The sequence below is a fragment of the Bos indicus x Bos taurus genome, chromosome 24, assembly GCF_003369695.1.
Source record: "Bos indicus x Bos taurus breed Angus x Brahman F1 hybrid chromosome 24, Bos_hybrid_MaternalHap_v2.0, whole genome shotgun sequence".
NCBI lineage: Eukaryota > Metazoa > Chordata > Mammalia > Artiodactyla > Bovidae > Bos > Bos indicus x Bos taurus.
Genome location: NC_040099.1, coordinates 53,367,936 through 53,392,906, shown reverse-complemented (window position 1 = coordinate 53,392,906; position 24,971 = coordinate 53,367,936).

The window sequence follows — 24,971 nt, the reverse complement described above, 5'->3', positions numbered from 1 at the left end:
TTTCTAGGCCAGAGTACTGGAGAGGGTTGTCATTTCCTTCTCCAGGGGATCTTCCCAACCCAGGGATCAAACCCGGGTCTCCTGAATTGTAGACGGACGCTTTTACCCTCTGAGCCACCAGGGAAGCCCCAACAGGGCTAGAAACAGCAAATGTCTTGGAGAAAAATGTTGGTAAATTGATTGGATAAAGCAGCAGAGTTAAAGGGATTCCTTGTGTTTATTTTGTGTGGTTCTCTGTGGTAATTTGTGTTACAATGATTTGGATACAGAATAAACAAACAACCCCTATGAATCAGATTCTCTAGAGTTGGGTTTTGGGGCTATAGATGGCAAGCTTCCAAGATGATCCCTGTGAACACAGCCTGACTTGAAAACTGGCAAAGAAGAAATAGCGTGGATTTGGAAGTCAGCAACACCATCTCTGTTGATTAAGAGTTCTTTTTAACTGTATGCTACATTCTCCAAATCTTTGTCTTCTTATCTATAAAATGAGGATAAATGAAATCTAATGAAGTAATTTTAAGAGTCAATTAAATAATATATGGGGAATACCCAATCCATGCTAAGGACATAGTTGATTCTTATCAATTGTGGCTATTATAATATGAAAACAAAATTATTTGGAGTGGGCAGATATAAAGAGATTTTTATTTTGGATAAGTATTGGTAAGATATAGTAAATTTTTAAAGAGACCTCTCCAATTAATCTGTCATTTTAGTTAGTACTCTTTTTACTACCAGTAGGTATAGGCAGCATGATTTATAAAGTCCTGTGGCTTAAGGATCTTAATCTAGGAAAACACATGTCAAACAATGAGTTAAAGATGTGTATGTATTTTGAGGGATTTATAACCTTAGAATAGATGTCTTATTTTAGAGGGTGAGTTTTTTTTTTTTTTTTTTAATATCTGAATACACCAATTGAGGTAGGCTGATCAAAAGTAGAGTAGAAAACATTCAGAATTTAGCAGATAATATAGAACTGAACTGAACTGATAAGAGAAGTAGCCATATTTTGCTGTGAATTTGATCTACATATGACTGTGTCCATCATCCCAAATTGAGATGAGATGCAAAGCAATCTGCTTGCATTGTCGATTAAAAAAAGATGTACAACTTGAGAGCTGTGAGTTAAGTTTTATTTGGGGGCAAAATGAGGACTTCAGCCCGGGAGGCAGCATCTCAGATAGCTCTGAGAGACTACTCCAAAGCAGCAGTGGGGAAAGTCAATATATAAGGTTTTGGTGAAGGGGGAGTTCCATACAATGAAGCATTCATTTTACAAAAGGTGTTTTTGTTAGTCATGAGGGTCTGATGTTACCATGAAGGGATTTAGTGCTTCTCTAGATATGAGGGGATACAAGAATTGAGATCATAAAATCAGTTCCTGAAAATATCCAACTATCTAAAGACCTGTCTCACCAGATTCCCTGGAGCACAGAGTGCCTCACTCCACATGCTGAAAGTGAAAGTGAAGTCGCTCAGTCGTGTCCCACTCTTTGCGACCCCGTGAACTGTAACCTACCAGGCTCCTCCGTCCATGGGATTCTCCAGGCAAGAATTCTGGAGTGGGTTGCCATCTCCTTCTCCAGCGGATCTTCCCGACCCAGGGATTGAACCCAGGTCTCTCGCCTTGCAGGCAGACGCTTTAACCTCTGAGCCACCAGGGAAGCCCCCACATGCTGAAGATCAACAGCTATAGCAGCATGGGGCTCAATCTCCGTAGAGGCGGATGGCAAAGACCTTTGTTGTTCAGTCCTTGGCAGTGCTCTTGGTAAGTGCCGATTTGTAGCTGACAGCATACAGGAAGCTTTCAAGTGCTTTATTGACATTCTAGCTGCTCTCCTTGACTTGAGTGAATCAGGCCACACCACACCTCATCATCACTGGATTCCATGGAAAAGCACATTCCTGGTGCATTAAGACTCTTCAGAGCCATCCTAGAAGTTCATCGACAATGCAGTCCTGTTCATACAGCATACTCTGATGAGAGCAGCAAGAGAGCCTGCCAGATTTCCTCACCAAGATTAAGAGGAGGAAAGGAAACCAAGACAACACTGCAGACTCCCATTAAACATCCAGAGGGACAGGGTAGTATATTGCTTCCGGCTGCCATAACAAAGCACCATGCATGGGCTGGGTGGTTTAAACAATAAAAACATTTTCACAGAAATTTATTTTCTCACAGGTCTGAAGGTTGAGAAGCCTCGGACCAAGGTTTAGGGTGGTTTGAATTTTGGAGAGGGCTCTCCTACTGACTTCCAGATGGCCACTTTGCTGCTGTGACCTCACATGGCTTTTGCTTAGTGTACATGTATGTATACACAGAAAGAGTGAGGTCTTCCTCATTTTATATGCCACTAATCCCATCACGAGAGCCCCACTCTCAGAATGTAATCTAACCCACATTACCTCCTGGAGACCCTGTCTTCACCACATTGGAGACTAGGGTTTCAGCATATGAATTTGGCAGGGGGGATACAAACCTTCAGTCTGTACTGGACAGGGAAAGCGTTGAAAGTGTTAGTCACCCAGTCATGTCTGACTCTTGGTGACCCCATGACTGTAGCCTGCCAGGCTCTTCTGTCCGTGGAATCCTCCAGGTAAGAATACTAGAGTGTGTTGCCGTTTCCTTTTCCAGGGACTAGACAAGGATCAGACATGTTAGTTGACATGTTTCTTAACTCAGTGTATTTGAATCATAAATAAGGAGGCTACTTCAAGGAACTATAAGGACACCTATCCAAGCTAACCTGAGGCTCTGGTCCCAGCTGGCTCACACTATCTCAGGAATTTGGACAGAGCAGTGCAGGCAATGTTCATAAAGTTCAGTGGGGCAGAGGTGGAACTGCATATGTGACTGTGTCCTGGGAAAAAACTGAAGAAACCCTAAAAAAACTACCCAACTAAACATCAGCTGGAAAGCACTTTGGCAGTGAAGACAGATCTGTAAATGAGACAAAAGACCTGAAACCTGGGGAACATTGAAGAACAGAGTTGCAGATTTATAGTGGAAGAAGGAATGTGAAGAGCTACTGTGGGGACAAAGCCCGCTCAGATATAGTAGACACGATACAGATGCCCTGTCTCTGGGGAAAGTAATTGGCAAGAATGTGATGAAAGGCAATTAAGCAGGTTGTCCCCAGGATTGGTTGTCAGCCCATGGGGGAATTAAAATAAGTATGGAGTACCAGCAGCCTGGACTGAATGGATATTTGTGGTAGAGATTTGTCAAGGCCGATGCAGACTGGTGTTCACGGTGCTTTCAACTCAGCTTTCTCCAGGCACAGTGTGGATATGGGGCCAGTGGGCAACACTTCTGTCCCAGGTTTGGACCAATCTTGATGAGGCTACAGGGACAGAATGTGGGGCACGTGGACCCAAAGAACTGTTGGCCATTTCCCTTGGAGTGGTCTTCACAGTGCCTTTGCAAATTTACAGTAATAGAGGCCCAATTTTGTCTACATTCATGAGCATTCATTTAAAAAAGGCATTTATTTGCCTTTATAAGTAGTTGGCTTCCCTTTGCTGTTTTTCTGGGCATGGAGTCCAGTTTGATTAAATCCTTATTTGTTATCACACACGGCTGCTCTGTAACCTCCCAACCCCTTGTCTTCTCCTCGCCTCCACTTGCTTCTTTTAGGATTGGCCTCTTTGGATTATTAGCAAATGAAATAGAGAGTGTTGGTAATTAGTATGTGGCCATGACACTGAAGAAGGAGGTGGTGTAGGTGGGAAATTCAGAGAGAGCAAACTGGGATAATTCCATTACAGGCTTTGCTTCTGTGGACCCTTTGGATTCCAAGGACATAATGAGAGAGTAGAGGGTCTGCCGTTTCCCTGACTGAGGGTCTCTCTGTATTGTGGCAGGTTTAGTGAATTAGATTGGAGATTCATCATTTTATTAGTAACCTTTTCTCAGAGTAGTTGAGTTCCCTGGGCACACAATTCTCTAGGTGAAATCGATGCATTTACCCAGAATGACTTTTTACCATTCCTAGTCAGCAGTACTTTTCCAGAGTTCTAATTTAGTTGAATAATATCGTGTTCCTGTTAAACTTCTCCTTCTCGTCACCTCCCTTTCTCCCAGTTGCATTAGAAACAGGCATGGTTTTAAAGACAGAGGCAAATTAAAAGTAAGCTAAGCCAACTAAACATAAAATGCAGTGATGGCTGTTTCTTCTAACAGAAATGCAAGCATCATTACTATGTTTTTTTTTCCCCCCTGTGGTAAAGTCCCCAGTTAATATTGCAGCTCAAACAAACTTAAGGTGGGAAGTGGAAAGTTCCCTAGGATTAGAGATATAAGATGGAAAAAAAAAAGTATTTTCAGGGAGTTTTATTAAGTCAGCAAACGCCGTGGCTTAGCCAGTAAGTATTTGTAAATTGTCCACCATGTATTCATTGCTGTTTTAAGTGTTTTCTTCCAGCTCAAGTAATATTTGGATTGGTTTGGGAGTTCTTTGAAGTGAACTCTCCCCTTGGAGACTTGTGGCTGTTATTCCGCCAGGAGGATTGGGAGAAAACGCATGCTCTTTCATTTCATCTAAAGATTAGCACTTGCTCTAGACTTCCCCTGCTTAGCCCAAGGTTGTATTTGTAACAAGAATATAAAAGAAGCAGGACGAAGAGTCTGGCATGGGAGCAGATGGAAAGATTGGAAGACAATTAATTATAGAAAACCTCCAAGCAGGTTTGATAAGGCAGTAGACAGTCAGCAGATATTAGGCACATGGAAACATCCTTATTGAGTAAGACACACATAAAATAAAACATACACATTTTAAAGGCACTGCTTGATACATTTTTACAGCGTGATTACAGATGTGAATCCAGATCGAAATACTGTACCGTGTAATAGCTAGAAGTAGAAGCCTGGGATGAAGATCGACTCTTCCACTCATTGGTTTGGAAACTGGGCAAAATGCTAAGCTTTATGAACTTCTGTTTGTTCATTTCTGAAATAGATTTGATACTGACTCCCATGTTGTTTGAAAGAATAAGTGATACATACGCACAAAGAGTTAGCCCAGTTTCTAATAAACCAATTTTTTAAATATTCTTTTTACTAATGATAATGTAAATATGAATAATCATCCATCCTATACACTTGTTCACAACAGGGTTGAAAGAATATTCAAAATGTTGAGTATAGTGCAGTAAGAAATTTTGCATTACCATTGCTCAGGCGAGTGGTAGATGATGGAGAGTCAAGATGAAATAAAGCTCTATGTGACTGAAGGAAAAGAATAGTCATGCAGAGGCAGTGATTGGGAGTCTCAGAAGATGACTTGGAAGAAGTGTTAGTGAACTGTCAATATTAAACAGTCATTTACTGCCATGCTGCTTTTCTGGCTGTTCAGTTCAGTTGCTCAGTCGTGTCCGACTCTTTGTGACCTCATGAATCGCAGCACGCCAGGCCTCCCTGTCCATCACCAACTCCCGGAGTTCACCCAGACTCACGTCCATCGAGTCAGTGATGCCATCCAGCCATCTCATCCTCTGTCGTCCCTTTCTCCTCCTGCCCCAATCCCTCCCAGCATCAGAGTCTTTTCTAATGAGTTAACTCTTCACATAAGGTGGCCAAAGTACTGGAGTTTCAGCTTTAGCATCATTCCTTCCAAAGAAATCCCAGGGCTGATCTCCTTTAGAATGGACTGGTTGGATCTCCTTGATCCAAGGGACTCTCAAGAGTCTTCTCCAACACCACAGTTCAAAAGCATCAATTCTTCGGCGCTCAGCTTTCTTCACAGTCCAACTCTCACATCCATGCATGACCACTGGAAAAACCATAGCCTTGACTAGATGGACCTTTGTTGGCAAAGTAATGTCTCTGCTTTTGAATATGCTATCTAGGTTGGTCATAACTTTTCTTCCAAGGAGTAAGCGTCTTTTAATTTCATGGCTGCAGTCACCATCTGCAGTGATTTTGGAGCCCCCCAAAATAAAGTCTGACACTGTTTCCACTGTTTCCCCATCTACTTCCCATGAAGTGATGGGACCAGATGCCATGATCTTAGTTTTCTGAATGTTAAGTTTTAAGCCAACTTTTTCACTCTCCTCTTTCACCTTCATCAAGAGGCTTTTTAGTTCCTCTTCACTTTCTGCCATAAGGGTGGTGTCATCTGCATATCTGAGGTTATTCATATTTCTCTGGTCAGAACACAGATACCTTACTTCTGGATGAAGACTGCAATGGCCAATTTGGCGTGATGAGCCTAATAAGTAATGTGTAAATAAACAAAAAGTCTTCAGAATTTTTCAAGCCATTATTAAAAGTAACCAGATGAAGAGACAGCCTCGAGATTTGGGCAGAGGCCCTTTCAAGGCACATATTTCCCTGGGCTCCAGCAGCCGATTGTTGATGACCCCAGGTCAATGTGTCAGAACTTCCTCAAAATACACTGGTTTAAGGTCAAGGTTGAAAACTCGTAAGGGACTGAACTTGTAAGGGGAATTGTGGGTCCCAATCAGTGGCAAGTTAGAGGATGCAGAAACTGGAAGAACTTGGAGGGACTAGAAGATCAAGGAGTCAAGAGAGTAATACTGCCTTTAGTTCCTACTCTTAGGCTATCGCTCCACATTTACAGATGGATGTAGTAAGTGACAGAGGCTACTGAAACTCTTACCAGCTGTATAGCACTTCTTGGGGATGGGGATCATGAATCATTCATCTTAGAAGAAAACCTGAACCCTCACATGAACACTACATTTGAAGAGGCATACTGAATAAATCTTTTTTTGAGGTAATTTACTTTCCCCAGGCCTGCTACCATTGAATATAAATAACAGAACTTGTCGTCTGTTTTTCATCTCATGGTAGTTTTTTTGAAATGATCATGTTGAACCAACGACTCAATCAACACAGGTTCAGTGGTACATACTACTGAACAGACCCTGTATTTACAAATGCTCTCCCAGACACCCCATAAGCCAGATGAAATTCTGGCTATTTTCCTTCTTTGTACTTCAATGTGTAAAAGGCTGATACTAATACTGACCATTTTATATGGTTGTTGTGAAAAGCAAATGAGATGTAAAGTGCTTAACTTCATCTCTGATGCATAATAAACATTCCTTATGCTCTGTTTTAGTTATCTATTACTGTGTAAGACAGCTATTCCAAAACCTAAACGCTGAAGACAATAACATTTATTACTGTGCAGTTTCTGTGGGTCAGGATGTCAGAAGCAGCTTAGCCTGGTGGTCCTTGTTCAGAGTTTCCCATGAGGCTTCAGTCAAGGTGTTGGCCAAGGAGTGCGGTCATCTCAAGACTCAGCTGGGAGAATTGCTTTCAGGCTCACTCAGGTGGCTGTTGGCAGCATTGTCCTTGGAACTGCCTCATGGCATGGCAGCTGGCTTCTCCTGGAGCATGTAATCCAGGACAGAGACACAGAGTGCTAAAAACAGAAGATGGAGTCTTTTATATAACCTGGTCTCCGGAACGCCATCCCATCACTTCTGCCATATTCTCTTCATTAAAAGCAAGTCAAGTCCAACCCACTCTCAAAGGCAAAGGATTATACAAAACTGTGAATCTGAGGAGGCAGGTAGCGTTTGGGCCATCTTAGAGGCTGATGAGCACATAATGTTAGGTATTTCCAACATTTCTGGTGAGCTCAGTGTTGGCAAGAAGAAAACATAGGAACTATAGCATATCTGGCCTGCCCGCTTGTAAGCCTCACAAGCGTCCTATTCTAGTAAATCGCTTCTTATCTGCTACTTTGTGTGTGTGAGTGCTCAGTCATGTCTGACTCTGTGACCCCCATGGACAGTAGCCCACTAGGCTCCTCTGTCCTTCACTATCTCCTGGAATTTGCTCACATTCATGTCCATTGAGTCAGTGTTCAAGGTAGGGGACCCCTGTATTTGGAGGGATGAGGAGATGGCTCACATCTGCTGGTGATACTGTGTATGTAAGTCAGTCTTGTCTCTCGCTACACTACAGATATTTAACTCTAGGGACTTACATTGGGACCCGTTGGGGTGGTTTGGCACAAGGGCTCTAGAGCCATGCTGATCAGGGTTTAGCTTTCCACCACTTGTTGTTGTTCAGTCCCCCAGTCGTGTCTGACTCTTTGAGACCCCGTGGACTGCAGCATGCCCGGCTTCCTGTCCCTCACCATCTCCTGGAGTTTGCCCAAGTTCGTGTCCATCAGTGATGCTATCCAGCCATGTCATCCTCTGTCGTCCCCTTTTCCTCCTGCCCTCAGTTTTTCCCAGCATCAGGGACTTCTCCAATGAGTTGGCTGTTCATATCAGATGACCAAAATACTGCAGCTTCAGCTTCAGCATCAGTCCTTCCAATAAGTATTCATGGTTGATTTCCCTTAAGATTGACTGGTTTGATCTCTTCGCTGTCCAATAGACTTTCAGAAGTCTTCTTCAGCATCACAGTTCGAAGGCATCAGTTTTTGGTGTTCTGCCTTCTTTGCGGTTCAACTCTCACAACCTTATGTGACCACTGGGAAGAAAGACCATAGCCTTGACTATATGGACGTTTGTCGGCAGAGTAATGTCTCTGCTTTTCAACATACTGTCTAGGTTTGTTATATCTTTCCTGCCAAGAAGCAATTGTCTTCTGATCTGATAACTGCAGTCACCATCTGCAGTGATTTTGGAGGCCAAGAAGAAGAAATCTGTCACTACTTCCACCTTTCCCTTTTCTATTTTCCATGAAGTAATGGGGTTGAAGGCCATGATCTTAGTTTTTTTTAGTATTTAGCTTTAAGCCAGCTGTTTCACTCTCCTCCTTCACTGTCATCAAGAGGCTCTTTAATTCCTCTTGCCTTTCTGCATTAGAGTGATTTCGTCCGCATATCTGAGGTTGTTAATATTTCTCCCATCTATCTTGATTTCCACCACTTGCCAGCCAGCAAACCTCAGAAAAATTATCTAACCTTGATGAATACCGTTTTTCTCAATTGTAAAGTGAAAACAAAAACAGTGCCTACTTACATGGTTGTTGTGGGGTTTAAATAGAACAGTCGTGTAAAGTACTTTGAGAACTTTCTGTAGGCAGGCATTGTTCTAACCAAAGCTAGCTATTAGTATGTCCATGAACATAAAGGGAAAAATTGTGTTTGCAATTTGTGCTTTTTCTTTTGTGAGCATATTAACAAAAACTGCAGTTTCTAAGTACTTGGAATGAGCTCAGAGGAACACAGTCTTCATCTTTCTACAGGGAGAAAGCTGAGTTCCTGCCTGGAAATCTCTGAGCAGGGTGTTACTGTCTTTAACTTTCTAAGATAAGATAACCCTCAGGAAATCCATTTTCCACATATTAAAAGTGCCTGCAACATACTAGCAATTTGAAAACCATCAATTGCCTTCACATTTCTCCCTTTATTCCTATTTACAAAGAAGTAGAAGATATCTCTACATAGAATGCAGCTGGCAATAGAAGGTGGTATCTGCTGAGTGAGTGGTTTGGGTGGTGAGTGTTCTACCATCCTAGAGGAGGAAATGATTCAGGAGTGGTCTAGCAGTTACCGTGGGAATTTAGTCTGTGGAACCAGCCAGATGGTTTAGGGTTGGGACTCATTTTCTTTCAATTACCTGAGCAGCCAAGGTGAAATTGGGCTATTTGTTTGAAATATTGGAACCTCTCTTTCCATATTTCCTCATGTAGCCTCAAACTTTTGATTTTTCTTTTGGTAAAAATGGTGTTAATGAAACCTGTTTTCTCCTCAATGCTAGAAATTAGCATTATTTACATCTTCACAGAGTTTTCGGTTCCTCAAAGGCAAGTTCTTTACAAGTAAAAGAAGCTCACCCCTTCAACGATCATATGAATGAACACAGGAGGGGAATTATTCATTGTGGTGGTAAATGCTGGAGTGGTAAATTGGAGGCCATCCCTATTACATATTTGTTAGAAATAATTCTGCTTAAAATAGGTAGCCTTCTAGATTAAATGTGAGAATAATTGAACATGGAAGTATGTATATTTTATAATTATTCCACATAATTTGATATATTCCACATAGTTTGATATCATTGCAACATTAATTTTTCCTCTTAATTTGTAACCATAGAATGAGAGAAAGCCAGAAATTGGGACAGCATTTTCCTTTTTCAAGAAAAACCTTGGCAGAATGGGATAAAAACACTTTTCATTTCTGAGCTAAAAAATATTCTAAGTAGAACAAAATAATCAAAGACTCCTGGCCCAATAATCAAGACTTTTAACTAGATAAAGTCTTTAATAAATTAGATATTAAGGATGTGACATACAGTATGATGATTATAATTAGCACTACTTATGGTTTATTTGAATGTTCCTAAGGTTAGTACATTTTATTCAGATATTTATTGATATCCAATGTATGCCAAGCACAGTTCTAAGCACTGAGAACTAAGTGATAGATTAAAGAGACATAGTCCCTACTGTCATGAATGGATGTGATTAATTATCCATGGAAGTAATTAAAGAGATTATGTACTGATGATTGAGTTTAGCATTTGGGACAACCCTAAGCTCCAATTAGGCTTCCCTAGTGGTTTAAATGGTAAAGAATCTGCCTGCAATGCAGGAGGCCTTGGTTCATTCCCTGGGTCAGGAAGATCCCCTGGAGAAGGAAATGGCTACCCACTCCAGTTTTCTTGCCTGGAGAATTCCATGGACAGAGGAGCCTGGTAGGCTACAGTTCATGGGGTAGCAGGGAGTGAACACCACTGAGTAGCTAACATTTTCACTTTCTCACTAAGCTCCAATCAAGATAACTTGCTTATAATTTTACCTAATTGATTATATCATATCCAGTTTGAAGACTGAGTATTGGAAGTAGAGGGAGAGGGTGGGGAGATTTGGGAGAATGGCATTGAAACATGTGTAATATCATGTATGAAACGAGTTGCCAGTCCAGGTTCAATGCACGATACTGGATGCTTGGGGCTGGTGCACTGGGACGATCCAGAGGGAGAGTATGGGGAGGGAGGAGGGAGGAGGGTTCAGGATGGGGAACACAGGTATACCTGTGGCGGATTCATTTCGATATTTGGCAAAACTAATCCAATATTGTAAAGTTTAAAAATAAAATAAAATTAAAAAAAAAAAAAGAAGTGAGATGTTCAAAAAGATAAAGTGGTCAGTGTCCATCTCCCAGTTTTGCAGTAAACACACTTCCTGACTCTGTGGACTTATGAGATCTGATCCCTATGAATGGGACATCTTTACTTGATCATGGAACCATTTCATTTTGTTTTGATTTCTTAGTATTAACTGATATTTCTATAGTAAAGTGCCTTCTGTGCTCTGATCAGAGCCTGACTTGGGGTGTATCTTTCAGGCATACCAGACTTACCTAAGAGACTTAAATACATACACTACCAGGGCATCACCCAAATCCTGCTGTGCAGAATCTTTCAGGTAGACTATGTCAGGCCATGTATGTTGAAAAACTTCCTTAGGTCATTGTCTCCCAAAATATGTGTCAGGGTCTCTTTAAACAGGAATGAAATTAATTAAGTAGCTTGTGAATTACATATTTATAAAAGTATGAAATAGAATAGAGTGGAAAATATCAGTATGTTACACTCTAACAGGAAGGCATTGTGATGGTCAGGTACTAGATCTTCCTGTCAACATTAGTTTTTCCCTTTTTATTTGAATTTTAACAGTCATCAGTTCAGTCAACCAGTTCATTAAAAGCCATCAAGCCAGTTTTGTAACTGATTTATTAATAGGTCATTAATTTTCCAAACTAGTTATACATAGACATCAACTAGAATATTTCTTAAAAATTCAGATTTCATACATCTACTCTTAGATACTCCCATTCATTTATTTTAGAGTGGGGTCTGGGGCTCTGTTTAAACACAGGCCCCAAATGACTTTGATCAAATGAATCAAATAGGTCTTGAATTTGGGAACCAAACATTGGATGACAAGCTCATCACAGGGAGGGTCTCTTTTTGTCTACTCATTTGAAGCACGGGGATATTTGTGCCATCGATGTTTGAGTGTTTTCAGTTCAGTTCAGTTGCTCAGTCGTGTCTGACTCTTTTCGACCCCATGAATCGCAGCATGCCAGGCCTCCCTGTCCATCACCAACTCCCGGAGTTCACTCAGACTCACGTCCATCAAGTCAGTGATGCCATCCAGCCATCTCATCCTCTGTCGTCCCCTTCTCCTCCTGCCCCCAATCCCTCCCAGCATCAGAGTCTTTTCCAATGAGTCAACTCTTTGCATGAGGTGGCCAAAGTACTGGAGTTTCAGCTTTAGCATCATTCCCTCCAAAGAAATCCCAGGGCTGATTTCCTTCAGAATGGACTGGTTGGATCTCCTTGCAGTCCAAGGGACTCTCAAGAGTCTTCTCCAACACCACAGTTCAAAAACATCACTTCTTCGGCGCTCAGCTTTCTTCACAGTCCAACTCTCACATCCATGAGTGTTTTAGGCGTACCAGTAAAGCTAATGCAAGGTAACTGGCAGAGTTCATGATTTTTCTCAGGGGTGTAGAACAAAAGCTGTGCTAGGAGAGAAAAATGGTGTCCCTCCCAAGATAATTAATGCAAGACGGATTTTTCTCAGAACTCAACTCAGTATTACGTTGTCTTTCATTCTCTTATCAACACTAGCCTGGGAATTTACCAGAATATGTGAATCCCCAAAGGTGGACATCTAGGTTGGGAATAACGGAAATGATAAGCTAAATAGAATTGATACAGAACAGCATTCCCATTTCTTTCTTTCTTTCTTTTCCTGCTGATGTGATCAGGTTGCCATGGAAACCTAAAAGCTCATTTACCCTGTGTGAATGAACAATGCTATCAGTCTTTAATGAACACCCAAAACTTGCTAAAGATGTATTCAGTTTAGTCTACCTTCAGAATGATAGCGCTTTATAAAAACTAACAAATTATTTAATTATAGATAGATGTTTAAATGTGAAATTTTGAAAAAACTCCAAACTTGAAAGTGACCTTTGGTTTTGGGAAGTTAAGCTGGAGCATAAAGTGATCTCTGTTTATTCAAATGTTTTTCTCTAATAATCTAGAAGCTTCCGTGTATTGTCCTTCAATGAGGGGTGATATTTAAATACATGATGATGTAATTAGTCCAAATAGATACTGACAGTGGTTTTATAGGGCCTTGTACCTAGGCTGAGGCGGGTATGGCAACCCACTCCAGTATTCTTGCCTGGAGAATCCCATGGACAGAGGAGCCTGGTGGGCTACAGTCTGTGGGGTCACAAAGGGTCAGATATGACTGAGCGACTCAACACACATACATTTACGCTAGGCATTTGCTCCCCACCCCCACTTTTTTGTTTTTTAAACTGGATTCTGCTTTTCCGTGAATTATAGAAGAGTTGATATGGGTGGGATAGGTGAGAGAGACAGAAATTTATACAGCAGATGTTTTCCAGCTAGAATGAAACATTTTCGGTATTTTAACAGTGTGCGCTGTCTGACTGCCAACCATGCTTTTTCAAAGGGACTTTTGAGTTTTTGATTTCAGACTGAAGCTTGACTTAGGTAGCAATTAGATATTGCTAGGAAATGCCAACCCACTTCAGTATTCTTGCCTAGGAAATCCCATGGACAGAGAAGCCTGGCAGGCTACAGTCCATGGGCTCGCCAAGAGTCGGACACGACTGAGTGGCCAAACCACCACCACCAGGAAGACCACTGATGCAGTTCAGAGTGAGAAAACAGAACTGTACAAGATGGTCAAGGTGATTTTCCAAAGAACCAGAAAACTGGGTTACACTGAATAAAGTTATGATTTGTTCATTTAAGGCGGCACTGATGGATGTGTAGCAACACACACAGATACATCCAGAGATTCACATGTTTATACCTACATATGCAAATGCTTTCATGCTTCAGCAAAAAGTTGGAAGAGTCTCAAATGAGAAAAGTTTTTCATTAAAAAAAAAAATATGTGTCCAAACTTATTTTTTTTTTTAATTCCTTCACCACCAGGTAGATCTTAGCAATATTTCAGTTCAACTGATAATTTTTCAGTCATTTTTGGTTACTACCACCTTATTTCTTACTATTATGTCCGCTGGGATGAGCTTGACTTGCTCAGTTACTGGGAGCAGCCTACAGAAGCGAGGGGCCAGCCAGGGGTGTCTGCATTTCTTACGGAGGCTGCAGGCTGTGGTCCAGCAAACGCCCAGCGGATGGCAGAAAGTTCCCATCATTCCTCTGGCTCCAACACAGTCAAATTACCAGATGGTCTTCAGTCCTGTTCTGCTTAAGTGAGGAAGGAGATGGCTGCCTAATCACCACCGCATGTACCCTGCAAAGTGAACCCCTCTCCCCTTCTCTAGGCCTTTTTATATCAAGTAGGGAAGGGATACTTCGGTCCTTATTGTAGTAAATTTAAACAGGCAGCTGATGAAGAAATGGACTTTCTCCAAGATACAATTAAAAAAAAAATGCAAGTCATAACAAGAAGATATTATTTGGCACCTAGCATATTGGCGAAAATTCTAACAGTTATTTATGACCTACTGTGGGAGTATCAGACACATTTATGCACTCTTGTAGGTAGTGAAAATTGGTCTAATCTCTTTGGAGAAACTTTCAGTAATATCTTTTAAATTTTAAAATATGCATACATCTTCTGGCCCTAGATTTTCATTGCTGGGAATTTACCATTTATACATACTGCACAAATCCAAGGGTAATTATTACAGCACTGATGTAATGGGAAAAAAATAGACCAAGAACAACCTAAATATGCTCAATAGAGCACTTCTTGAATAAATTACACATGTACCAAATACTGCTGCCCTGGTGGCTCAGCGGTAAAGATTCCACCTGCCAGTGCTGGAGACGCAGGTTTGATTTCCAGGTAAGGAAGATGCCCTGGAGAAGGAAATGACAACCCACTCCGCTGTTCTTGCCTGGGAAAGCCCATGGACAGAGGAGCCTGGCGGGCTACAGTCCGTGGGGACGCAGAGAGTCAGACCCAATTTAGTGACTAAACGAACATACCAAATACTACAGAGTTTAAACCGGTCAAGGTAAATTTATATCTGTGGATATAGAAAGATCTTGGAGAATGTTACAAAAGAAATTCCGAGATACAGGAGTGAATAATGCCTAGTGGGACACTTTGTAAGTAAAAACTACACGTACAGTTGTTTCTCTTTATATTCTTTTTGTTAAAATATTTTCATATATGCAGGCAAATTCTGAAAGCATATATAAAAAAAGTATAAACAGTGTTCATCCCTGTGGATGGCCCTGAGAATTGCTAGGTGTGGAGATGCATTGATTCTCAATTGACATATTCTCTGCTGTTCAAATGTTTTTAAACCATTTGCCTGCATTGCTTATTATAATGAAGATAAAATGGTAGAAAACTGAAAAAATTCCAATGTGACAAATGGAGGTTAGACGTTCAAGAGTTAGCTTTTCTTGCTTGTGTCAAGGTCATCAAACTTAGCATCTTGCGGGGAGAGACTGTGGAGGGAGGTGGGGAGCCTGTTTTAGGAGCCCCTCCTCTCTCATTTCTCCAGAGGTTCATCATAATGAGCTCTTTGCTGGCTCCCCAGCCCCCACACTCCCTGCCCAGGGACTCCCATCTCCCTCTCAAATCACTACTGGTCATCTTTGCAGCTGCCGGAAAACCCACTGCTTTGAATTAAAACTGTGTCCACCGCACAGGTGTCATCTGCAGGGGAGGATGGACACGGAATTTCTGTAGCAGCACCGATCGATGTCTCTCACGCAGTCTCCAGCCAGGAGTGGCTATGGATTTTCCCTCATTCTTTACATATCGCTGCACAAAGTGCATTTTTTTAATGTGTCCAATCTTCATGAAGGGTGCGAGTAATGAAGCGAGTTATGATTATAGCGTAAGGAAAATACCTAGAGCTGGAAGCCACGTGTGGCTTCTCTTTCAGTCCAAGGGAAAAGAAGCCAAGAGGTCACACCCTTCCCTGGACATCCCTTGCATCCATCTGCTCTTCCAAACCTGCCTCTGTGCTCCCTGTTCAGGGGTACCACCTTCCTCCCATCCATGGGGCCATCTTCTGCCAAACCTGGGGAAAACCTGTCCTCTTCTCGCTGTGCCTGAGATGACTGATTTTTAAATAATGAGTATCCTTTCTTCTTCTTCAGGGACATAGCCCTTCATTTATTTGATGTGATAATATGTCCTGCTTCAAGTTTATATTTCCTCCCCCTCTTGTGTACAGGATGGCCAAGGAGAGGCATGTTGCAGTGCTTGGATGGGACCTGGGGAAAACATTTTGAAAGAGGACTTACTTAGACAAGAGGCATCTGGTTTTCGCCTTTCTTCCCTCCTGCTGCTTCTTGCCTAGGGCTCAGTTGGGATGGCCAGAGCTTCAGCAGTCATCTTGGACCATCATGGGAGTTTCAGGAAGAAAGCCAGCATTGAGAATAGTAAGACAGAAAGGTTGGAAATACCAGGTACTGTAAGGCCACTCTATCAGCTCTGGCACCCTGCCTCTGGTACATTTTATTTGATGGAAAACTGAACTCTTATGTGTTTAAGTTGTAGTAAGTTCTCTGCTCTGCTTTTGCCAATAAAACCTAATACTAATAGTTGGGATCTACCTTATTAGTTCCAGTATATTTTTCCAAGTCTGAATTATTCAGCAGTGGAAAGTGTGATTACTTTGGACAGAACAACTGCTGAAGAAATGGGGTCTTGGGCCTGCTTTGGTTTTTAAACTCCTACAGAATAATACAGGGCAGACATAGTTTGGTTACCGTTGAATTCTCTCTTATGGAATGCATTGAAGATACACTTCTTTATTATTTCAATTACTCAGAAGTAATGTTAATATATATTTTTAAATTCGTATTGTCTTATGGAATACTTCTGGGTTGAGTACGTTTTGCTCCTATTAGGTAGGTTAATCCCCATGTCAGCCCATGAATATCATAATGGACAGAGTGTTTCAAGCCAGTACGGGTTCTTTCCTTTTGCAGTTCTTCCCTCCTACTTTATACATTGTATAATGAATTTCTGGCATTTAAAAAAAATTGTCCAGTCCTGACCCAATACTATATAAAGATCAATTCCTATACCTAGTGATAAATTACTCTTAAGAGAGCTTGTTTCAGTTCTTGGTCAGGGTCCCTGCTTGTGTATAGTCTCTGAAGGTGGTAGGGAGGGTGAGTAGATGGGATCCAGGCTTTTAGTCACAGATATTGTTGTTGTTCAGTCGCTAAGTCATTTCTGATGCTTTGTGACCCCCATGGACTGCAGCATGCCAGGCTTCCCTGTCCTTCACTATCTCCTGGACTTTGCTCAGACTCATGTCCACTGAGTGAGTGATGCCATCCAACCATCTTCCTCTGTCACCCCCTTCTCCACCTGTCCTCAGTCTTCCCCAGCATCAGGGTCTTTTCATGCTCTTCACATCAGGTGGCCAAAATGTTGGAGCTTCAGCTTTAGCATCAGACTTTCTAGTGAATTTTCAGGGTTGATTTCCTTTAGGATTGACTGGTTTAATCTCCTTGCTGTCAAGGGCACTCTCAAGAGCCTACTCCAGCACCAGAATTCGAAAGCGTCAATTCTTCGGTGCTCATTCTTCTTTGGGGCTTCCCTGGTGACTCAGATGGTAAAAAAAATCTGCCTAAAGTGCAGGAGACCCAGGTTTGATCCCTGGGTCAAGAAGATGAGAAGGTGCCCTGGAGAACAAAATAGCAACCCACTCCAGTATTCTTGCCTGGAGGATTCCAGGACGGAAGAGCCTCGTGGGGGCTACACAGTCCATAGGGTTGCACAGAGTGGGGCACAACTGAGCAACCATCACTTCATTTCAGCTTCTTTATGGTCCAACTCTCACAGCCACACATGGCTACTGGAAAAACCATGGCTTTGACTAGACAGACCTTTGTCAGCAAAGTGATGTCTCTATTTTTTTTTTAATACACTGTCTAGGTTTGTCATTGTTTTTCTTCCAAGGAGCAAGTATCTTTTAATTTTGTGGCTACAGTCACTGTCTGCAGTGATTTTGGAGCCCAAGAAAATAAAATCTACCCCCGTTTCTGTCACAGATATAAGAAGGAATATATTTTTGAGAATGGGAGAATTGTTCGCCTTTGACCTTACCAAGCACATACAGATATAAAATACCTGCGCCAAATGTTCATGGCTCCCTTCCTACATCCTCTAAAGAGGTAGTTCCTTCACCTTGAGAAGTAATTATGTGTTATATGAAAAACATGTTAAATAACTTTTAATCTAAAACTTTGTATTAAAAATCAGGTTGTCAATTTCTCTGAAGCAAACAGGCATCCAAGGAGATGGGCTGGTAAACTTCTTTTGGTGGTATGGGGAAAAAAAATGTGCTGGGACTCCTCTGGTGATCCAGTGGTTAGAACTTACCCCTTACACTGCAGGGGTAGCAGGTTCGATCCCCAGTCAGGGAACTAAGATCCCACATGCTACATGGTGTGGTAAAAAAAAAAAAAGATAAAAAAAAATCTGCTCACACCTCATCTGCTTAGCATCTTGGACAAATGAAAGTAAGGAGGGGCAGTGTGAGGATACTTGGTACTTGCAAGAGGTCTAAAGGGCAATAGAACAAAGATTCATGATTTAACTGTAAGTTGGCTCTGCATATATTTGTATAGACTCTATATTCAGTTGATTTGAGCCCTGTGTTGATTTAGACCCCAAGCAAGATGATCTGAGTTGACATAGAAAGTATTTTATTAATAATTTCAGAACATATGCCCATTAATTCCTATTCTTTGATGTCATTTTTATTTCCTCTCATGTAAGAAGTTATTTTATAAAAGCCTAAAAATGCAACTTTAGGAATAGAGATTTTTTAAAAATTGCATTTAAGCTATTATTTTCTCTTACTATGAAGGATGAATAAATCTTCCCAAATTTACTTTCCCCATTTAATGTTTTTTGAATGCATACAATTTGGTCTTGAGTTGAAATAATGTACCTGTTTAGACCTTATTTCTGGAGAAGAGATTTAAAATTGGATGTTACAGGTCACAGATTTGTGTTTATATATCAATTTCATGCTTCAGGGAAAAAATAGCTTCTTATACTACTTGATTAGCAACTTGTGTATAAAAATACATAAATGTAAGTGCTGGTGTTGTTTAAATGCTGGGAGAAGAGAAATTGGATAGACTAGAAACGAGTCATAGAAAGCAAAATCAATACCAGTTGTTTAAAAAGGATCTGTTTTCCTATTTTATCATTTTTTGGCCATGCCATGCGGAATAGGGGATCTTAGCTCTCCAAAAAGGGACTGAACCGGTTCCCCTGCACTCTTAGTGTGGGGTCTTAACCTCTGGACTGCCAGGAAAGTCCCTTTTGGCCTATTTTAAACCTTATTAATAGTCTTTTTAAAAAGAGCCTTCTAAATTATGAGTCATGTAATAGCTATGGGGAGAGCTGGTTTCTCTGATCCACCCTTGTAAAGAAGTGCTTTGTAAAATAACTGCCATAGGGAAGTGCCTACAGTGGCGTGTTGCTCGTGTCTCTGTGAGTGGGTTGTTGTAGGACATCTTTTGTGGATGTAAGTTTCAGGGTTATGATGTATCCACAGATGAGCACAGATAAGGGAAAAAAACTTACTTTAAGTGGAAAACAACAGAAAACTAAAATAAAGTCGCTTCCTGATTCGGTTTGTGTTGAAAAATCATTGGCGATGGCTAGTTGCACCAAATGTGTAGTAAAATAACTTGCTTCTCCTCATGAAGAATGCTTTATGCTTCTGGGAACTGTGTTGGGCAACTCAGAGGCATGTTAAAATATAGCCTGATGCATCTTCAATCTTAAACTTGGCCATATTTTTGCTGGCATGAGCCTTGAAGTTTTTGCTGCCAGAATCTATTAGAAGAATAAAATAAGTTTAATGAGTGCCGAAAGAGAAAAGCAAACAAATATACACACATATGAATGTCAAAATCAATATCATAAAATGGCAAGCACCCCCATTTGCCCTGAAGTTCCTCTAGGTTTTATCACAAGCTATAGTAGAGAGCTATAAAGTGGTTTTCTCTGCCATCATTTTGGGAGATTGGATGAGAGAGGTATGGAATCAGAAACTCTTGAAACCAAAGCAAAAAGGTTCAAAACTGAGGACGGAATAAAGGGCTGAAATAATTGGAAGAGAGTGTTTTGGGTGTATGTGTGTTTGAAAATAGAGCCAAAGGCAAGCTCTGCAAGTTCTTCAGAGTATGGCAACATCTGAGCACGTGCTCTAATCAGAAAGACTGCTGGCTCATGGCAATGGATCTGTGTTTATCCCTGGATCCTCCTCTCACTAGCTGGAAGTTTTCTTGACTTCTGTATTTCCTCCTTTTTGAAAGTAAGATTGATTTTCTCAAGTGAACTGTGTTGAATAGTGTTCCCATCCAAACTGAAGTGCACTCAAACCCTCAGCGTGTGACCCTGTTGGGCAACAGTGTCTCTGCAGATGTAGTCAAACTAAGATAAGGTCATACAGGATTAGGCTGGTCTTTTTGTTCATTACTTTTAAGACTCTTATAATTACAAAAATGACAAGAGTCAGTTTCCTACAACTGTTTTAAGTTGCATTCTTCTGAATTTTAACTTCATTGTTTCAACTACTTTATTGAGATGTGATATGGAAAAAGCTGTACATGTTTAATGTACACAGACTTCATGAGATTAGAGATAAATATATACCTTGAAACCATTAACCACCACCTAAGCCATAAACATATCCTTCATCTCCAACATTTCCTCTTTCTTCTACTAGTACTATTATTATTACTATTATAAAAACACAACATAATCTATTCTTTTAGCAGTTTTTTCTCTTCTTTTAAAACCTTGTGTCAAGGGCAGACTTTCAATAGAGAAAATTATTAAGCATATAGTACAGTACTGTTAACTGTAGGCACTCTACAATTGATCCCTAAGACATATTCATCTTATATAACTGAAATTTTGTACCCTTTGATTAATGCCATTTTCTCTTTCCCTCAACTCTAGGCAACCACTATTCTACTTGCAGCTCCTGTAATTTTGTTGTTGTCCGACTCTCATTTGTGTCCAACTCTTTGTGACCCCATGGACTGCAGCACGCCAGGCCTCCCTGTCTTTCACCATTTCTCAGAGTTTGCTCAGACTCATGTCCACTGAGTCAGTGATGCCATTCTCTGTCGTCCCCTTCTTCTCCTGCCTTCAATCTTTCCCAACATCAGGGTCTTTTCCAATGAGTCAGGTCTTTGCATCGGGTGGCTGAAGTATTGGAGTTTCAGCTTCAACATCAGTTCTTCCAATGAACACCCAGGACTGATCTCTTTTAGGATGCACTGGTTGGATCTCCTTGCAGTCCAAGGGACTCTCAAGAGTCTTCTCCAGCACCACAGTTCAAAGGCATCAGTTCTTTGGCGCTCAGCCTTTCTTATTATCCAGCTGTGACTACTTAAATAACCATAGTTCTGACTATATGGACCTTTGTGGTAAAGTAATGTGTCTGCTTTTTAATATGCTGTCTAGATTTGTCATTGTTTTTCTTCCTATGATTTTGAGGATTTTGGATTCTTCTATTTGTCCTTCTTTGTCTAGCTTATTTGACTTAGCAAAATGTCTTCCAGGTTTATCTATGTTATTGCAAATGGCAAGATTTCCTTCTGTTTTTCAGACTGAATAATACTCACTTATATGTGTACACTGCATTTTCTTTATCTGCTAATCCATTTAGGTCTTGGCTGTTGTGAATAATGCTGCAGTGAACACAGAAATGCAGATATCTCTTCCAGATCCTGATTTTATTTCCTTTGAATATATATCCAGAAGTAGAAATGCTGGATCATTTGGTAGTTCTATTTTCAATTTTTTGAGGGACCTCTGTACTATTTTCTGTAGTGGCTGCTTTAAGTTACATTTCCCTCAGCAGTGTATGAGGGTTTCATTTTCTCGACAATCTTGCTGACACTTAATATTTTTTTTATAATACCATCCTGACAGATGTGAAGTGTTATGTCATTATAGCTTTGATTTTCATTTCTGTGATAATTAGTGATGTTGAACACATTTTTATTTACTTTTTAGCCATTTGTCTTTTTTTTTAAATGTCTATTCCTTTGCTTATTTTTTTTCTTCTTTTCTTCTTTAAAAAAATTTTTTTTTAACTTTACAATATTGTATTGGTTTTGCCATATATCAAAATGAATCTGCCATAGATATACATGTGTTCCCCATTCTGAACCCTCCTCCCCACTTTGCTTATTTTTTAAATGGATCATTGGTATTTTATTCTGTTAGGTTATTGAGTTACTTATATAGTTTAGATATTAACCCCTTGTTAGATATACAGTTTAGGATTTTTTACATTGAAGAAATATGTATCTAAACAGATCATGTCATCTGCAAACAGAGGTGATATGTCTTTATTTCCAATTTGGATATCTTTCATTTATTTTTCTTGCCTAATTTCTCTGGGTAGAGTTTCTAGTACTATGTTGAACATGAGTAATATGAGTGGGCATCCTTCCCTTGTTCTAGATCTTAGAAATCTTTAAGTTTTTCATCATTGAGAATGTTAACCATGGGCTTTTCACATATGGCCTTTGCTATTTTAATATAAATTCCTTCTATAATTAATTTGTTGAGAGTTTTTGTCATGAAAAATGTTGATATTTGTTACATGTTTCTTCTGTATCTGTTGAGATGATCATTTGATTTTTATTCTTCATTCTTTTGATGTGATGTATCACTTGATTAATTTGTGAATGTTGAACCATCCTTGCATCTCAGGGATAAATTCCACTTGATTTTGGAATTTAATTTAGTATGCCTGTATTTATTAACAAATTATTGATGAAAGGCATATTAATATGTCTTTTGTTACTGAACGTTATTGATATTTCAGTGTTCACTTATGCAACAAATCACTGGCCAGGCTTTAGTCAATACATTATTGACTAAAATCCTTCACTCAATAATGTATTAAGAATTTTTGCATTCATGGTCATTGGGAATATTGGCAATAATTTTCTCTTCAGAGTCTCTAGAATGAACTAATCCTTCCAATACCTTAATTTTGGACTTCCATACTTGAGAACAATGAGGCAATAAATATTTGCTTTTTTAAGTCACCCGGTTTATGATGCTTTTAAATAGTAACCCTAAGAAATAGACACACCTACTTTATACAAAGAGTAAAAAGTTTAAGTGAGGTTTAAAAGTCCATATAAGAATGTTGGATATTTTATATTAGGAGTATTATATAATGAGATACAAAAAGAAATGAGGGTAAGGAAAAATGCATTTTAATTTGTATAATCATATAAAACTATAAGATTTCCTGACATTTTGCAAGTGTAGTTTCAGAGGGAGGTTCCCATGCAGTTTCCACTCACTATACACCTTTATGAGAATATTAAAAACTGGGAAAGATGGATATGGTTGCTGCTGCTGCTAAGTCACTTCAGTCGTGTCTGACTCTGTGCGACCCCATAGACGGCAGCCCACCAGGCTCCCCCATCCCTGGGATTCTCTAGGCAAGAACACTGGAGTGGGTTGCCATTTCCTTCTCCAATGCATGAAAGTGAAAAGTGAAAGGGAAGTCATTCAGGCGTGTCTGACTCTTAGCAACCCCATGGACTGCAGCCCACCAGGCTCCTCCATCCATGGGATTTTCCAGGCAAGAGTACTGGAGTGGGGTGGTTGCAGGGACCAGCTTAAAGAGCCAGTAGGTACACTGGTTTATCAAGATATATCCAGTCCTCATGTATCTCTGTTCCAGGAGGATTAATGTCTTATATCCAGAATATTTTAATTGTGTGATTCTAATGTTGATAAGAATGGCAAAAGGAAAAAAGATCTAAGTAGATCTTTGAGAAATAGAGTATTTATGATAAAGATATTTAGAAAATTTCCTTTGCACTCCTAAACATTGGGATATAAGTACTAAAAATCTGACCATGTTTTTTTTTTTTTTTTAGTTTTATTCAGAGGAGAAAATAACTAACAACACATGGCTAATTAATGTAAGTGATAAAAGAAAAGCAACTAATTAATCAAATTAATGTTCTGACACTTGTCTGGCATTCTTTTATGCTTGGGAGACATCAGCATTTTTTAATCTCCTGCTTTGCAGTTAGGAAGTTGATCTTTGGTCTTATACTGAAGAACCCTGTGTAAGAAACACTAGTGCAGGACACTGCAAATCTGCAAAAGATTTGGAACTAGTTCAATCTTTGATGGAAGAATTTAATCTCTCACTATCGGGGGGGATGGGGGGGAACTAAAGAAAATAGATATTTTTCCAGTAAACACTAGATCTATTCAACCATGTTGATTTTGGAAGCAGAAATAAAGTACTTAATTAGGCTGGTTTTCTGGGCGTCAGCTTCATCAGAATGACAAACATGCTTCTGACCTGCCGTGCCAACAATGAGCCAAGTCAGAGAGATCTACTCACACCCGTCCAGTCGAACCCTGGGATGCTCAGTTTGTTCGGTCTGACAAAGCTAGTGATTCTCAGTTGCATGACCTCTAAACCTAAATTCAGATTGCAATTTAAATCCATTCTTTAAATGATATTGCCTTAAGAAGGGTAAGCAAGCTGGGCCTTCAAGATGAAGCAGTTATAAACTAACAGACCACTTTAGACAGGAATAGCCATGCACACCAACTGCTGCTTATGTTTACCTATAGGAATCCAAAGGGCAGAAAAGTCTCTTTTGTCCCCATTTCGTTCTGTTGTTATAGCACTAGGTTGGAAAATAGCAAAAAAAAAAAAAAAAAAAAAAAATTAACCAGAAGATATCAGAATTTGGTGCCAGTCCAGGTTCAATGCAGGATACAGAAAGCTTGGGGATGGTGCACTGGGATGACCCAGAGGGATGGTATGGGGAGGGAGGTGGGAGGGGGGTTCAGGATGGGGAACACGTGTACACCTGTGGCAGATGCATGTTGATATATGGCCAAACCAATACAATATTGTAAAGTAAAAAATAATAATAATAATATATATAAAAAAAAGAGTTTGGTTTCAGATATGTAAGTGTCTGGCTTTTCT